Source organism: Pongo abelii, chromosome 4 (genome assembly GCF_028885655.2).
Source record: "Pongo abelii isolate AG06213 chromosome 4, NHGRI_mPonAbe1-v2.0_pri, whole genome shotgun sequence".
NCBI classification, from domain to species: Eukaryota; Metazoa; Chordata; class Mammalia; order Primates; family Hominidae; genus Pongo; species Pongo abelii.
The window spans coordinates 662,966-676,536 of NC_071989.2; the positions used below are offsets into that span (position 1 = coordinate 662,966).

The 13,571-nt window shown below is 61.5% G+C and overlaps 1 protein-coding gene across 2 annotated transcripts in view; it reads right to left on the reverse strand.

Moving 5' to 3' along the window:
• The window catches only part of TPPP (tubulin polymerization promoting protein), a 39,571-nt gene extending 26,297 nt beyond the window's left edge, over window positions 1–13,274 (reverse strand). The window contains exon 1 of one of the 2 annotated variants that reach the window (XM_054555312.1): window positions 13,181–13,274. The gene's annotated coding sequence lies outside the window, so the exon portion shown is untranslated. Of the gene's footprint in view, window positions 1–12,451; window positions 12,979–13,180 lie in introns of those variants that run through there. The other variant, XM_054555314.2, reaches the window with a different exon arrangement.
• Window positions 13,275–13,571: the final 297 nt, after the last annotated feature.

A 13,571-nucleotide genomic window follows, 5' to 3' on the forward strand; every position in this document is an offset into this window, starting at 1 on the left:
CCCAGCCCTGCCCTGACCCAGGTGCCTGCTCACAGCACATGCCCCTTCCCTGGCCAGGCCCCACAGGAGCCCAAGTGGGGCCCAGCCAGGAACTGCTTGGAGGCTGAGCCCACCCCACTCGCGCCCCCACCTCCAGGGCCAGGACCTGCTTGGAGGCTGAGCCCACCTCACTCCCACCCATCCCCAGCACCTCCCCGGGGAGTCAGGAGGATGGCGCCTATGGGCTCACCCACGGGTGTGGGCAAGACTGTGTTGTCCAACTGGCATCTTCAAAACAGGCTTGGAGAGGGCAGAAGACGAGGGCAGAGGTGGCACCACAGACCTCAGAGTGGGGCAGACAGAGGCAGACCCCAGAGGGCGGCTGTCCTGGGGAACGAAGCGTCCTCGCTGGCCGGGGAACACCTGTCCCAGGGGCGTCACCAGCTCCAAGGACTCGGCCACCCAGGCGGGGCTTTGTCCCAGACACCCCAGGCCACCTTGGCCCCAACCCCACCAGCTGTCCCTGTTCCCAAGAGGCCCCAGGGAAAATCACCTGGGCCCCATTTGTCAGAATGAATCTCCTGGGAAATGCCTTCAGACTGGACGCTGGAATGCCCGAAGCCAAACCTACAGAAAAGCTGCCAGAACAGAAGTGACAGGGCTGGAGAAACAGCAGCCCCAGCCTCTGATCACGGAGCTGTCCAGGGGCTGGAAACCCGGGTGTCCCTGTGGCATCAGTAAGCAGGGCCAGGGGCCAGGCACTAGGACCGACCAGGGCTCTGTCACTAGGAACGGGGGTCTCTCACTTGGGCCAGGGGATTCTCACTAGGACCAGGGGTCTGTCAGTCACTAGGACCGGGGCCTGTCCCTTGGGCCTGGAGCCTGTTACTAGGAGCTGGGGTCTCTGTCACTAGGGCCAGGGGTCTGCCCCTTGGGCCTGGTGCCTGTAACTAGGGCCTGGGGTCTCTGTCACTAGGGCCAGCTGCTGTTCTAAAGGTAGCAGCAGCCTCGGTGCTCCCTTGTTCATTGCCCACGCCCACGCGGGGGTGGCACCAACAGAGCCTACACAATCGCTCTCCACGTGGACGGCTGTGGGGTGGCTGAGCCTTGCTGGTGGAGGAGGCTGGTGGACAGGCCGTGCTCACATCAACAGCAGTGCCGGGTCAGAGGTGGAGGCAGGAGCCACGGAGCCAGTGGGAGTCACCACCCCTCTCAGCTCATCACCCCTCCCTGGCGCCTGAGACCCCAGAGTCAGCCCTCGGCCCTGCTCAGGCTCTGGCCTCCCTGAGAACCTCTGTCCTGGTCACAAGTGTCCTGCAGGCCCCCTGGGTTGTGCTGGGCTGGACCAGGCCAGGGTGTGACCTCTGACAGCTCCACCTGCCCTGGAGAAGCCACCCTCCAGCTCGCTCCTAGGCAAGTGCCCATGGTGGGACAGCTGCTTGCGCCTCAGTCTTCTCATCCTTGAAGGGGTGCGGCCCCCTCCCCATCTCCCTCACACCCGATGGCCTCATGCAGGCACAGCCCGAGGGAGAACCTGTCTCTGCGGAGAAAGACACTCTGTGATGGCAGCCGACTGGATTCCACCAGAACCCGAAGGCAAGCATTCCTCGGGAAGTGACCAGGCTCGGAGCATCCGGCACGCACGCCACACACTCAACCCAAACCTTCTGTTAACTCAGGTTCCCGGGAGCCCTGCATGCTTCTCCCTGGCAGGAGCCGGCGCTCGTGCCCTGGAGAACTCCCTGTTCAGGGATGACAATGGGTTCCCTGCTGATTTGGAGGCCTGGGGCCTGGGTGCGAGCTGCTCCCTCTACCCCTGGACACACTGCCCAGGAGTCCAACGTGCTGTGACCGATGGATGCCCCTGGCAGGGGCCATGCTGGCTCAGATGCCTCTCACCAACCCCTTCCTTCCATGCCCTCAGGGCACTGGCATCCAGGAAGCTGTGAGGGGCACACCGTGCTGCAAGCTGATTGGGTAACAGGTTGGGGGAGTGGGGGCCAAGGCGCTCAGCAGTATTCAGGCATCTCTCAGCTGGCGACAGGAGCTGTCCCAGGCCCTGCAGGTGGGCCTGCATGCCAGGAACTCCTGGGGTCCCTGGTCCTCTCTCCATGGGCAGATTCCCATGCAGATACCCCGGCCTCCACAGGTTCAGCTGGGTGTGCTGCCGCTGGGCTCTTCAGAACCTTTACGCCCAAGTCCTGTCCATGGGGAGCACCCTCCACCCCGGGCTGGCAGCCATCACAGCCTTCAATCCTGCCCAGAGTCCCTGGAGACTGTTGTCATTAAACCCCACTCCTGTTTAGGAAATGCCAGGGCCAGACCCCACTGCCGGAATGGGACCCTCTCGTGCCTGCAGGTGGCAAAGCTCCTTAGGGCCTGATGGACCCTCCAATGTCCCACAGCCACAGGTCCCACATTGGTGCCGAGGCCCTGGGATGGCCCCTCTGGAACGCCCAGTGCTCCATCATGACCTGGCCCCAGGACGCTGACTGAGGGAGCGGAGGGGATCGGGACCAGGGGGAAGCAGCCTCCCAGTAAATCTGAAGCACAGGCATGGCACAGCCCTAAGGGAGACCTTGTAGGTGCCTGGCCAGCAGGGCTGAGGGGAAAGTCCCCACTGCAAGGCGCCTGCTGGGCCCACGCAGTGTGGTCCTGGCCTCACGCTGCCCACTGGGCATTCAGCCTGGACAGCTCTCAGTTCCAGAGACCCTCACTGGTGAACGGGACAGCAACATCAAGGACCACAGCGACCGAAAGCCCCAGAAGCAAAAGCCACCCTCACTGGGGAAGGAGTGGACAGAGCCCCTGTGGAGCTCACCCACCCCTCCTGTCCCTCCAAGGGGCCTCCTAGGACCTGGGAGCCCTGCCTTCCTGCCGAGGAGGTGCTGCCCTGAGTAAACAGGGCCGGGGAACAAGGCGGCTCCGGGCCTGCCATGACCAGGGTGGACACCGCGCCGCCCCACCCCGCCAGCCCCCACTCCTTATTTCAGAGCCCATTTGAGCACAGCACAGCCCTTTGGCAGACGGTTCTTGTTTTTCATTATCATCGCACGGCACTCCTGCTCTGCGGGACTCTCCATGTGAATGGCCCCACTCTTCTCAGCCCAGGCTGCCTGTCAGGCAGTCAGAGCTCCCAATCAGAACAAAGCCAGCAGTTTTTGAGTCTGTGCACATCCCCCTGCAGTGCAAGACGCAGGATGATCAGCCGCTCCAGCCCAGCGTCCCCACGGCACACTCGAGAGCACACCCCACCCAGAGGCCAGACAGGTGCACGCGGCCAGGGCCACCCCAGGATGCACATCCGGAGAGGTCACAGTCCTGAAAGGTCACGGTCCTGAGAGGTCACCATCCTGAGAGGTCCCCGGTCCAGAGAGGTCACCGGTCCTGAGAGGTCACTGTCCTGAGGGGTCACTGGTCCAGAGGTCATCACTCTTGAGAGTCACTGGTTGATCCTGAGAGGTCACTGGTCCAGAGGGATCGCTAGGATGGGGTCTCCAGGCCTGGGCTGAGGCTCTGCCCCATAGAAGACCTGAGGTTGGGCTCCTGCTCTTCAGGGACCCTGAGGGCCAGAGCCAAGCCCAGGCTGAGTGCAGTCCCCAAGGAAGCGGGAGGAGGAGGGCAGGGTGGAGTCCTATGGCAGCGTCCCCAGCACACCACACTTCTATCCTGGTCGTCTCACATGGCGTCCTGCAGCCATCCTGCACTGGGCCACTCAGGACCCCTGCCACTCACCACAACCGCATGGCCTCAGACCTGGGCAGGACAGGGCAGGCTCTGCACTCTCCTAAGGCTCATGGGGTGGGAGGGGCCCTGCACAAGGAGCCTTCCAGTAACGGGGGCAGGGGAGCAGGGGCGGCGCGGCCCTGGCCACCTCCACTCACCCTCCCTCCGCCCTCAGAAGAAGAGAGATGGCTGCAGAGGAGCTTCTCAGGTCAACAGCGTGCACCCAGCCCCTGGTGCCCTCTGCCTCTGGGAACCACATCTTGGCCCCCATCTGCAGGGTGTGGTCCTTGCAGCACTCAGCATGGCCACTCTGGGGACGACCACCAGAGCCCATCGGCACGCAGGTGTAGGGATGAGAAGGTGGGGCAGTCGCAGAGAAAACCCTCCCAGGCCACACAGCAGATCCCTTCTGAGTGGGAGACTCAGGATTAGGATGACAGGGAGACACAGGCAGGAGGATGGAACATTCTAGAGCACTACGGCTGAGTATCCAGGCCACAGACGCCGGGGCTGCCAGGGCCACCAACTTTGCCACCGAATGGCCACCATGGGACGGAGGTGCCAACAGGGCTCCCGGACTCTGCAAAGGGCGCTGCGGAGGAGACTGATACGGGTCTGAGACGGCTGTCCAAGGCCCAAGTGAGAGTTAAACCACATGCCCAGCCAGTGCTCACCACCCGGGCCAACAGCATTTCTCCAAAGCACAGCACAGGACATTCCACCAACAGAGCATCCCAAGAGGGAATAAACTAGAGATACCGGCTGGCTCATCCCATCAACCATGTGGGAGACTCGGCGCCTGCAGATGTGGTGGGACCTGCCTCCATTAAAGGCACCTTCCGTGGGGACAGCCAGGACTCCCACACGGGGCACAGCAGGTTAGAGAACACACCCGGGCTCTCACGGGAGGCATAATGAGTTACAGGAGAAAACAGCCGGGGCTCTCACGGGGGGCAGAGCAGGTTACAGAACACTGCAGAACCAGGGGCTGGTCCCTCATCCAGCGCAGCTTCACTGAGCGCCAGATGCACAAGGACCCTGCCCTGCCCCGCCCCAGCCCACTCACTGCCCTGGGGTTACCCTTGGGGCTCCAGGTCCGGGGCACCTGCAGGCAGCTGAGACCAGGCCAGGTCTGGGCCAACGGTGGCCCCACCTAATCCCCAGAACCTGTGAACGAGACCTTGTTTGGAGAAAGGATCTGGAAATGAGATCATCCTGGATTATCCACAGCTGAGCCCTAAATCCAATGGCGAGTGTCTCTACCTAGAAGAGGCAGAAGAGAAGACACAGAGAGAAGAGAAGAAGGTGCTACGGGCTGAATTCGTCCCCTCCAAAATCCACGCTGGAACCTAATCCCCATTGTGGTGGCATTAACAGTTAGAGCCTTTGGGGGATGAGATTGAGCTACGGGGGCCAGGCTCCGGGGAATGACTGAGTCCCTTATCAAAGGGCTGGGGCATGACGATGTGGCAACCAGGCCCTGTCTTGGAAGCAGGGAAGGGCCCTTGTCGGATGCCAAGCCTGCAGGTACCTTGATCTTGGACTCTCCAGCCTCCAGAACTGTGAGAAGTGAACATATCATTTCATAAATTACCATGCCTGGTGCTGTTACAGCAACACACACAGACTAACACAGTCGCCATAAGGCTGGGACTGCAGTGATGCAGCCATACACATAGGACAGCTGGAGCCACCAAGAGCTGGAAGAGGCAGGGAGGGTCCCCCCAAGCCTCCAGAGAAGGCTGACCAGCAAGATGCCTGGACGCTGGGCTTCTGGTCTCCAGGATGATGGGGGAATGCGTTCCTGTTGTGTTAACCCCGGACTGTGTCAATTGTCAGCAGCCTCTGGACACAGTGACACAGCAGGTGGGACCAGAAGGCTCCGCACCCCTCACAGAGAACAGTCTTTGGAGGCCCTCAGGTGGCACTGAGAGGCCATGGGGGCTCCAGAGGCCCTTGGGGGTCTGCCGAAGTCAGGATGGGTGTTAGGCCAGGGCTGCCAACAGCACATGCCTTCTGAGATCCATCCAGCCTCTGGTTGCCCATTTTTAGGTGGAGAAAATGAAGGCTGCATACGTGGCTGGCATGAGGAAGTCAGTTGATGGGAATTTGCTGATTTAAGGGAAGGTTCAGCTGCATCTGCATGCTAAAGGGCTGTCCTCCAGATCAGATCGAGAAGCCTCGGGAAGGTAATGCAGAAGAATTTCTGATATCCTTGGCATGGGGGAAATTTGTTACACGGACACAGAAAGCCTTGCCTTGCAGGAAAAGATTCTTAGAAGGCACCAGATTAAAAGAAAGAACTTCTGTTCCTTGAAAAAACATTATCAATAGAGTGAAAAGGCAAACCCCAGGGTAGGAGATGTTTGCTACGCACAACAAATGTTGGCTTGTCTCCAGAATATATAAAGAACCTCTACAGATGAATAGGAACTCAATACACAAAGGGCAGCCGGCTTGAACAGGCCCCTCGGGGACGGGGGTATCCAAGTGCCCAGTGCTTGGTGGGAAGCACTCAGCTTCGTTAGTATGACCAGGAAAATGCAAATCATAAGGCTTCCACGCAGGCTTAGAAAAGGCTAAGACATTGCAAAGGCTGACAGTGGCAAGTGCGGGCAAGGACGTGCGTCAACAGGAAACTGTGGGGGTGAATGGCTTTAATCTCTTTGGGAAACTGCTTGGCATCATCTGATGAATGTAAAGACACACTAGATCCCAGACTCAACGGCTCCACTTCCAGATTGACCCAAGAGACTCGTGCCCACGTGCCCCAAAGAACATCCCAGGGATGCCCACGACAGCTTCATCCCTAGTTGCCAAGGAAGGGGAACTGCGTGGACACGTGCCTGCTGACAGTATGGCGATCTGAGGGACAGCGGGCATCCCCGCGGGAGTGTGGGCAGCACTGAGCACGAGCGCCTGGGGCTCCTCGACGCAGTGTGGACGGACCACTCGCGCACACTATTGATCCACGTGAGCCAGCACAGCAGGGTGCCCACTTCGTGGCTTCTGGTTAAACGTTAAAAACGGGCAGAGCCACAGCACGGTGCTCAGGAATTGGAGCTTCCACGGGAAAACTGGCGGTGAGTAAGACCCCATCCCACTCCCAGAACACAAAGAGAGGCAGCCCAGAACAGCTGGCACTAGAACTGCAGGTGGACTGTGCCAGGTGCCAGGTGGGGCCCTCACAGCAGGTGGCCTGGGGACACGTGGGCACTGGCGAAGGTGGCAGGAACAAGCCTGGTGGGAGGTGAGGCTGAGATGAGCTTCACCCCAGTGGCTCCATCCACGGCCCAGGCTCTTCTGGCACTGAGAAGGCAGAGGTGCCACCCTGCCGAGGGGCAGAGGAAACCGGCCCTTGGGCAGCCTTAGGAGAAGCGGGGGCCGGTGTGCGCAGGAGAGGGTGGACGCCCCAGAAGCAGCCATGGTGGCCAGGTCACCTGTGAGATGCCACGGGTGGGAGATGCAGGTGGCTGTGCAGCGGTGCCCTGGGCTCAGGGTGAGGGGCTGGGTCAGGTCCCCGGGGCTGGCTGGGGCCTGGACATGGCTCCCTGGCCCTGAGGCACCAGCAGCACTTCTGAGTGGGGTGGGACTGGCCTGGTGTGTTTCTGGGTGGGGATCCAGTGTGAGTGGGTGAACAGTGAGTGGTGGCCATGGGCACGCTGAGGTAAGCACACTTCGCCCACCTCTGTGGGCCAGGAAGGCGTGTCACATGCTTCCTGACAAGGCAGAGGGTGCTGGGAGCTCGCCTGTGTCAGACATGAGGGCACTTGGACCAGGGCCTGGGTTTGAAGCCACGTCCATACCCCATACACGGTGCTCACTGCTCCTGGCCCCACTGACTGATGACTGATGGCCAGAGGGAGGCAGCAGCTGTGTGAAGTCACCTGGCAGGTGCGGCTGTTGGTGGCATTCCCTGGGCGGAGGCCACGTTGGACATTTGTGAACAAACGAGCGGGTCGGGGTTACAGGTTATAGGATCTGGGAAATGTGGTCTGTGATGCCGCGTGCCCTGGGTGATCACGTGGAGCCCACATGGGCAGGCACCTTTTATCGTGCCAAGAAGGCAGCTGTGGGACACAGAGTCTGCCCGGAGGAACACACGCACCAATCCCTTCCCTGAGCCGCACTGAACGGGAAAGGGCTCCAGGTGGCCTTAACTGCTGGGCTTAAAGAAAGGTTAAGAACCTCCCTTCCCTTCCAGAACCTCACTTTTAAAGGACATCAGCATGACTGGCGTCCTCTGACGAGGCGCTCACCCTTCCACGACGGAGGGGAGAAGCCCGGCTTTCTCAACGGATGAGGCTGCAGAAGGCAGTTGATATGATGCAAAGACAGAAAGCTGCTGTCTGCTTCCACTCTTTTGAAAAATTTTTTATATTTCTTCCCCAAAAGAAGCCATGCATTTGGACATTTACACATTAAGTTACAATTCGCAATTAAGTTGTGCTTGCATGGTTAAAGGAGAAACATGGAACCCAGAACAGTCTTAATTCGCGTATCAGGAAACAAGATTTAGGGACAGCTGATGTTTCTCTTTATTCTTTTCCTGAGACCCACGTGCCACTTTCCTGCGGGGCGCTGCCCTTCCCCAGGTGTGATTCCAGGGGGCTACAGACCACAGAACCCGCCCCTCCCCTGGATCCAGCAGGGCCAATCAAAGCCATTCCCAGTCAGGGCCCTGCAGTGCTGGGGAGGGGCTTCCCCACTGAGGAGGTGCTGCTGAGCTGATGTGCCCTGGAGGCCCTGGCGGGGAGATGGCCTGGAGTGAAATGCCCAGGATGTGAAGCCCTGGGCGGAGGAACCCTGGGGGGATGTCCTGGGGAGGGGGAAATCCCCTGGGAGGGGAGCGCTGGGGAGGGGGATTCCCCGAGGAAGGGGATGCCCTGAGTGGAGATGCCGTTTGGGGAGGATGTCCTGGGTAGGGGTGTGCCCTGGGTGGAGATGCCATGTGGGGAAGATGCCCTGAATGGGGGGATGACCTGGGGGGGATGCCCGGGGTGGGGGGGAATGCCCTGGGTGGAGATGCCACGTGGGGAAGATGCCCTGGGTGGGGGGATGACCTGGGTGGAGATGCCACGTGGGGAAGATGCCCTGGGTGGGGGGATGCCCTGGGTGGAGATGCCACGTGGGGAAGGTGCCCTGGGTGGGGGGATGCCCTGGGTGGAGATGCCACGTGGGGAAGATGCCCTGGGTGGGGGGATGCCCTGGGTGGAGATGCCACGTGGGGAAGATGCCCTGGGGGGGGGATGCCCTGGGTGGAGATGCCATGTGGGGAAGATGCCCTGGGTGGGGAATCCTCGTGGGGGTTGTCCTGGGTGGTGGAGCCTTGGGGAAGGAATGGCCTAGGGGGTGGCTCTGGGAGGGGGTGGCTCTGGGATGTGGATGTCCTGGAAGGGGGATGTCACCTTAGGGGGAAAGCCTGTTGCAGATGCCCTAGGAGGGAAGCCCTGTGTGAGAGATCATCTGAGTGGAGGATGTACCGGGTGGGGGATCATCTGGGTGGGGGATCATCTGGATGGGGGATCATCTGGATGGGGGCTGCCCTGGGTGGGGGATCATCTGGGTGGGGACTGCCCTGGGTGGAAGATCATATCAGGGGGATGTGGTGGGTTATGGCCCTGTGGCACCCCCAAACACACACACACCAAGAAGAAGCTGGTCTCCCTAGGAGGAGGATCCACAAAGGGCAGCTTGGGATTTGGCTCATGGATGCTGGGGACAAGGCCTGAGCCCCAGATGTGGCTGGGCCTGACCCAGGCAGCTCAACACCTTCCTTCCCAGGAAACACCTTTTGCTCGAGCAGTAGGAACTAGGCGTGTGTAGATTCTGCTGCCTGATCCTGGCTCCTGGCTGAGGGTCTGTGGGCTCAGATGGACTTGACACCCGGCCACAACCCTCCTGGGCACAGCTTTCTGGCTCCCCCAGCCCAGGAGGAGGTATTGAGCGACTGTCCTCACCCAGAGTGTCTTCCCGAAGGCGCTTCTGCCTGAGGGCACCAGGCTGGGCCAGGTACTGCAGGGCGCTGACCAGCACTGGCCTGGGGGCCCCAAGAGCCCCAGATGGCATCCCTCTCACACACTCCTCCTGTCTCACCACCAGCTATAAATAGACTCAGCTCTCTGCTGGCACGGCCTCTCCCGAGGAAGCTTTTAATTCTCAGCGTCCTCTGCAGGGAGTGGCTCCCACAGGCCTGGGAGAGAACAGACTGCCTGACTCTCCAGAGAGCTCCCCAGTCTCCATCTGCGATGGGTGATCCTAATTTTCTTTAGGAAGTTCTCCTGAGCCCTGTGTGTGGCGCTTTGGCCTTTGTGCCCACGGAGGCCCCCTGCAGCCCCTCCCTTCACGCCCTGCCCAGCCCGGTGCACGAACCCTGTTTACTGTTTACTGATTCCCAGGCCTAGGGCAGCCACTGCCAGTGTGAGGCTTGCAAATCAGGGTAGGGGGTCAAAAGGAAGCCCCTTTTGACCATTTCTATGAGCATTCTATGCTCGTTTCCACAATGAGCATTTATAACCTTGTATAATCGCTAAAACATTTATTGCAACTTCAGGGAATTCGGGAAGATGGACCAACCGCAGCTGTAAGATTAAAATGCAGCCAGTGACCAGCGGAGCTTCCTCCACGCACACGCGGTCCAATCCCCATGACTTCATGTTTTGTGAAGATGCAGAGCGAGTTCATGCCGGCGCCTTTCTGAATCAGAGATCCCTTTAGAAACCATGAAAGCTGCAGACCCCTCCCGGGAAAACGCACACACCCTCCTGGAGCTCGCCTTCCGCAGCCGCTCCCGGAGCCCGCCCCTCCCCCGCAGGCCCTCCGAGGATCACGTGGTGGGGAGGGGCTGGCACCGAGCGGCTGACAGGCGCGAGAGCCCAGTTCAAGGCGCCGGCATCAGGCTGCAGCTGCCTCACTCCCCTCCACTTCCTGCCCCTTCCCGGCCTTGGTCCAGCCCCATCTCCTAGTCCCAGGCCACAGGGAGCTGGGTCACCTCCCAGGAGCAGGGGCTGGCTGGGCGCGGGGGGAGACCTCTCCCCCTGAGAAGTCAGGCGGGGAGGGGTGGCCGGGGTGGGCGGAGGGGCCCGGTCCTCTATCGGTCCCCCAGGGGCCTTGCACGCAGAAGAGCCAATAAACATGCCAGGTGGATCAGCGGTGACACTGAGAGGGAATGCAACTCCCCATCAAAACAGCAGCCCCCCAACCTCTATCAAAACAGCAGCCCCCCAACCTCTATCAAAACAGCAGCCCCCCAACCTCTATCAAAACAGCAGCCCCCCAACCTCTATCAAAACAGCAGCCCCCTAACCTCTATCAAAACAGCAGCCCCCCAACCTCTACAAAACAGCAGACCCCCGAACCCCTATCAAAACGGCAGCCCCCAAATCCCCATCAAAACGGCAGCCCTCAACCCCCATCAAAACAGCAGCCCCCAACCCCCATCAAAACAGCAGCCCCCCAACCCCCATCAGAACAGCAGCCCCCAACCCCCATCAAAACAGCAGCCCCCCAACCCCCATCAAAACAGCAGCCCCCAACCCCCCATCAAAACAGCAGCCCCCCAAGCCATCAAGACAACAGCCCCACCAACCCTTATCAAAACAGCAGCCCCTGAACCCCTCATCAAAACAGCAGCCCCTGAACCCCTCATCAAAACAGCAGCCCCCCAGACCCCATCAAAACAGCAGCCCTCCAACCCCCTATCAAAACAGCAGCCCCGCAACCCCTATCAAAACAGCAGCCCCCCAACTCCCTATCAAAACAGCAGCCCCCCTAAGCTCCCATCAAGACAGCCCCCCCAACCCGTATCAAAACAGCAGCCCCCCAACCCCTCATCAAAACAGCAGCCCCCCAGACCCCATTAAAACAGCAGCCCCCAGCCCCCTATCAAAACAGCAGCCCCCCAACCCCCTATCAAAACAGCAGCCCCCCAAACCCCATCAAAACAGCAGCCTCCCAACCACCTATCAAAACAGCAGCCTCCCAACCACCTATCAAAACAGCAGCCTCCCAACCCCCTATCAAAACAGCAGCCCCCCAACCCCCATCAAAACAACAGCCCCCAACCCCCTATCAAAACGGCAGCCCCCAAACGCCTATCAAAACGGCAGCCCCCCAACCCCCATCAAAACAGCAGCCCCCAACCCCCTATCAAAACGGCAGCCCCCAAACCCCTATCAAAACGGCAGCTCCCCAACCCCCATCAAAACAGCAGCCCCCAACCCCCTATCAAAACGGCAGCCCCCCAACCCCCTATCAAAACGGCAGCCCCCCAACCCCCATCAAAACGGCAGCCCCCCAACCCCCATCAAAACAGCAGCCTCCCAACCCCCATCAAAACAGCAGCCCCCCAACCCTCTATCAAAACAGCAGCCCCTCAACCCCTATCAAAACAGCAGCCCCCAATCCCCTATCAAAACAGCAGCCCCCAACCCTCTATCAAAACAGCAGCCCCCCAACCCTCTATCAAAACAGCAGCCCCCCAACCCCCATCAAAACAGCAGCCTCCCAACCCCTATCAAAACAGCAGCCTCCCAACCCCTATCAAAACAGCAGCCCCCAACCCCCATCAAAACAGCAGCCCCCCAACCCCCATCAAAACAGCAGCCCCCCAACCCCCATCAAAACAGCAGCCTCCCAACCCCTATCAAAACAGCAGCTCCCCAAACCCCTATCAAGACAACAGCCCCCCCCAAACCCTTATCAAAATAGCAGCCCCGCCACTGCCCGGGAGGGACGCGCTTCTCACCTCCCTGGGCTCCGTTTACGTAACCGAAACCGCAGAATAAAGGGCTCCTCAGATCCTCGGGCGCTGCTCCCAGGGGTGCGGGAAGGTGTCCCGGCAGCGCCTCTCCATCGCCACAGGCCCGCGGACGGTAGCCAAGGCCCGGGGAAGCTGGAGGCTCTGCGGGGGGCGGTCTGACAGCCCCACCTGCCAGGACGCGGTGGTGTCAGGACCCCGAGACCCGCTCATTCTGGGCCGTTTCTGTGGCCAGAGATCTCAAAACCTGCTGCGGGCAGTGGCTTCATTCCAGCCCTCCACGCCCTAATTTCCCACGCCTCACACAGGCGGCGGCCCCCTAGGCCTGGGAATAGGGAAACGGTTCGAGCCCCGGGCTGGGGAGGGCCTGGAGGGAAGGGCTGCAGGGGCGTCCGTGGCCGCCAAGAAAGGCCAAAGCGCCAGGCGCAGGGCCCGGAGAAAGTGACAGACCTGTCCCTGGCGCGGCCGACGGTGACCCCCGCCCGTGGCCTTTGAGAAGCCTCCCTGCAGCCTCCGGGCACCGAGCCCGCAGCGCCGAACTCCGGGCATCCCAATCCGGGGGCTCAGGGACGCGCGGGGCGGCCCGGGAAGGGGGCCCGGGGGAGCGCCGGGGGCAGGGGCTGCGGCGCAGGTGTCTGCTGGGGCTGACGGGCCCAGTCTGCGCCCCCAGGTGCCCCCCGCGCCGCGCCCGCAGGACCGAGCCCCGCGCCCGCTTACCTTGGAGACGCAGCGACTGCAGCGGAGGCGCCTCCGCGACTCGGCCGCGAGCGACCTGGTGCTCAGCGGCGCTCTCCAGCCGCCGCCCCGCGCACGCCCGTCCCGCCCGTCCCGCCTAGCACCGCCCAGCCCCGCCCAGCCGGGTCCCGGGCCCGCCCCCGGCCCCCAGCGTCCGGCGCCCGCCCAGCGCCCCGCCCCGCGCGCTCATTGGCAGCCCCGCCCCCGCCGCCCCACCCGGCCCGGGGATCGCGCCGGGCGCACCCAGGCCTCTGCCTTACAAGGCCGGCTCCGCTCAGGCCCCGCCGACCGCCGGGTATCCGCTCAGCGCAGGGCGCGGCGGACCTGCGGGCCGTGGGAACCGCTGGGCAGCGGGCGGCGGGGCCCCTCACCT